This window comes from Moschus berezovskii, chromosome X (assembly GCF_049115385.1).
Source record: "Moschus berezovskii isolate FMDL1 chromosome X, NW_MosBer_1.0, whole genome shotgun sequence".
Classification (NCBI taxonomy): Eukaryota; Metazoa; Chordata; class Mammalia; order Artiodactyla; family Moschidae; genus Moschus; species Moschus berezovskii.
In genome coordinates, this window is record NC_142488.1 from 96,343,507 (window position 1) to 96,347,825 (window position 4,319).

At 38.2% G+C, this 4,319-nt stretch overlaps 1 pseudogene; it reads left to right on the forward strand.

Annotated features, from left to right (window-relative positions):
* The first annotated feature begins 895 nt into the window (after positions 1-895).
* LOC148773401 (dynein light chain 1, cytoplasmic pseudogene) lies at positions 896-3,836 on the forward strand (annotated as a pseudogene).
* The last annotated feature ends 483 nt before the right edge of the window (positions 3,837-4,319 follow it).

A 4,319-nucleotide genomic window follows, 5' to 3' on the forward strand; every position in this document is an offset into this window, starting at 1 on the left:
AAACTATCAAGAGCTTCCTCAGTGATCTGTGGGACGATACCAAGATGTCTAATATATCTATAATTAGGGAACAATAAAAATTATTTGAAAAAATAATGGCAGAATGTTTTCCAAATTTAAGGAAAACTGAAAACTCAAAGATTCAAGAATCTCAATGAAGCCAAGCTGGAAAAACAAATAAGGCCATGCCAAAACATATAATGACAAAATATCTGAAAACTAGTAATAAAAAGAAAATCTTAAAAGCAGCTGGAGATATATGACATTCAGAAAGAAAAGCAAATGTAAAAATCACCATGCATGGTTTACTTATCAGAAATGGTGTAAGCCAGAATATGACTGAGTCATGTTTGAAGCACTAAAAAATAAAAACTGTCAAACTAGAATTTGCTGTTCTCTGTAAATATCCTTGAAAACAATGATAAAATACTTTTAGTCAGTTCAATCGCTCAGTCATGTCAGACTCTTTGTGACCCCGTGGACTGCAGCATGCCAGGCTTCATTGTCCGTCACCAACTCCTGAAGCTTGCTCAAACTCATGTTCATCGAGTCAGTGATGCCATCCGACCATCTCATCCTCTGTCGTCTCCTTCTCCTTCTGCCTTCAATCTTGCCCTGCAGCAGGGTCTTTTCAAATGAGTCAGTTCTTCCCATCAGGTAGCCAAAGTATTGGAGCTTCAGCTTCAGCATCAGTCCTTCCAATGAATATTCAGGACTGATCTCCTTTAGGATGGACTGGTTGAACCGATCTCCTTGCAGTCCAAGGGACTCTCAAGAGTCTTCTCCAACACCACAGTTCAAAAGCATCAATTATTCAACACTCAGCTTTCGTTATGGTCCAACTCTCACATCCATACATGACTACTGGAAAAACCATAACTTTGACTAGATGGACCTTTGTTGGCAAAGTAATGTCTCTGCTTTTTAATATGCTATCTACTTTAGTCATAACTTTTCTTCCAAGGAGCAAGCATCTTTTAATTTCATGGCTGCAGTCACCATCTGCAGTCCTTTTGGAGCCCAAGAAAATAAAGTCTGTCACTGTTTCCACTGTTTCTCCATCTGTTTGCCATGAAGTGATGGGACCAGATACCATGGTCTTAGTTTTTTGAATGTTGAGTTTTAAGCCAACTTTTTCACTCTCCTTTTTCACTTTCATCAAGAGACTCTCTAGTTCCTCTTAGCTTTCTGCCATAAGGGTAGTCTCATCTGCTTATCTGAGGTTATTCATATTTCTTTAAATATTTCTTTGAATACTAACAAAGCTTGAGAGAGTTTGTTGCCAGTTGACTAGCAATATAAGAAGTATTTTTAAAAATGTACTTCAGACTGAGGGGAATAATACCAGATGGAACATTGAATCTGGGCAAAGGACAAAGAACACCGAATATGGTAAATAGGTAAGTAAATATACTTTTTCTCAGTTTTAAATATTTTTTTAAAAACTAAAATAAGATAGCATATTAAAAAGCAGAGACATTACTTTGCCAACAAAGGTCCATCTAGTCAAGGCTATGGTTTTTCCAGTGGTCATGTATGGATGTGAGAGTTGGACTATAAAGAAAGCTGAGTGTTGAATAATTGATGCTTTTGAACTGTGGTGTTGGAGAAGACTCTTGAGAGTCCCTTGGACTGCAAAGAGATCCAACCAGTCCATCCTAAAGGAGATCAGTCCTGGGTGTTCATGGGAAGGACTTATGTTGAAGCTGAAATTCCAATACTTTGGCCACCTGATGAGAAGAGCTGACTCATTTGAAAAGACCCTGATGCTGGGAAAGATTGAGGGCAGGAGGAGAAGGGAACGACAGAGGATGAGATGGTTGGATGACATCACCAATTCAATGGACATGGGTTTGGGTAGACTCTAGGAGTTGGTGATGGACAGGGAGGCCTGGCATGCTGCAGTTCATGCGGTCGCAAAGAGTCAGACACTACTGAGCTACTGAACTTACTGAAAATAAGATAAATACATTGTGGAATTTATATGATATGTACAGTAAAATATATTATAAAAACACCACAATAAGGGAGAATAAAATAAAATACAATTATTGTAAGATTCTTACATTTATATGTGAAGTGCTAAAATCAGTGTTTAAAAGTAGATAGAAGTTAGAAATACTGTGTGCAAATTCCACCGAAACTAGTAAAAATAAAACAATGTGTACTAATAAGCCAACAGAAGCAATAACATAAATTACTAAAAATGATCAAGTAATTCAAATGAAGGCAGGAAAAAAGAAATTCAAAAGGAGACACAAATAGAAAACAGCAAAATATCAAATTTGAACCAAATTGTTTTGAAAATTACATTAAACATAACTATTATGAACATTTCAATTACAATGTTAGCTTGTCTGATTGGATGAAAAAGCAGGACCCAAACATATGCTCTATAAGAAATAGACTTTATTTTTTAAAATTATTTATTTATTTGGCTGCATCAGGTCTTAGTTGCTGCTCTCAAGTTTAGTTGCTGCACAGCATGTGGGATCTTAGTTCCCTGCCCAGAGATTAAATCCACATCCCCTACATTGCAGGGTGGATTCTTAACCACTGGACCACCTGGGAAGTCCCAGAAATAGACTTTAAATATAAAGACACATATAGGCTAAATTCAATGGGTAGAAATGTATATTAAGAAAAATGGTAAGGCTTGTCATTATATTAACATTAGACAAAGTATACTTCAGAACAAGGAATATTACTTCAGAAAAACAAAGGTGTTTTTATAATACTAGATTAATTCATCAAAAGGTCATAGAAATCCTAAACATGCTGCACCTAAATATGCTTCAAAATGCTTAAAGCAGATCCTAACACTGAAAAGATACATAGACAAATCTGAAACTATAGTTGTAGATGTCAATGCTTCTCACTCAGTAATTAATAGAGCAAGTAGACAAAAATTTAACGGTATAAAAACCTGAACATTAACACACAAAAATCTTCACACAAATATTTATAGCAGTTTATAATTGCCAAAATGTGGAAGCAACCAAGATGTCCTTCAGTAGATGAATGGATAAACAAACTAGGGTTCATCCATAAATGGAACATTATTCAACAATAAAAATACGTGAACTATCAAGTCACAAAAAGGTATAGAGGAAACTTAAATGTGTATTTCTGAGTGACAGAAGCCAAAGTGATAAAGCTCCATACAGTATGATTCCAACCATATGACATTCTGGAAAAGGCAAAATTATGGAGACAGTAAAAAGATTGAAATGATTTCAATGATTATATGTACATACTAATTGAAATTTGTAAAACAATCCAACTAACAACAGCGGAATAAGTATTCTTGAGTAAACATGGAATATTCAAAAGCATTCAAACAAATGCTTGAATGCATTTGTGCTGCAGACAAACTCCTTCAGGCTCCACTTCCTTTTTGGTAAAACAGGTATAAAAGGTATAAATACTGGTATAAATACTGGTATAAAACCTACCTCGTAGATGCGCCACGGCTTCGGTAGCGACCGCCTCTCTACGCGGGTGTGAGCTTCGCCAGCCCCTCCCCCAGGAGACAGTTGCAGTCGGCCAGCCCCTGCTCTTTGGTAACCATGTGTGACTGAAAGGCCATAATCAAGAATGTAGATGTCTGAGGAGATGCAACAGGACTCGGTGGAGTGTGCTACTCAGGCATTGGAAAAGTATAACATAGAGAAGGATATTGCGGCCCATATCAAGAATGAGTTTGACAAGAAGTACAACCCCACCTGGCACTGCATCGTGGGGAGGAACTTGGTAGTTATGTGACACATGAAACCAAACACTTCAATTACTTCTACCTGGGCCAAGTGGCCATTCTCCTGTTCAAATCTGTTTAAAAGCATGGACTGTGCCACACACCCAGTGATCCATCCAAAAACAAGGACTGCAGCCTAAATCCCAAATACCAGAGACTGAAGTCTTCAGGCTTGCCTAAGGGAACACCTCCATCTTTGAACCTTTATTGTGTTTGTACAGAGCATTCTCTGTACTAGTTTGTGGTTATAAAGCAATTAGTAAAACAGGCCACCTCATGCGACGAGTTGACTCACTAGAAAAGACTCTGATGCTGGGAAAGGTTGGGGGCGGGAGGAGAAGGGGACGACGGAGAATGAGATGGCTGGATGGCATCACCGACTCTGTGGACATGAGTTTGAGTGAACTCCGGGAGTTGGTGATGGACAGGGAGGCCTGGCGTGCTGTGATTCATGGGGTCGCGGAGAGTCGGACACGATTGAGCGACTGAACTGAACTGAACTGAACTGAAAACAGCTTACATTTGTATTTATTTTCTATTCCATACCTCTCTGCCCCATGTTTTT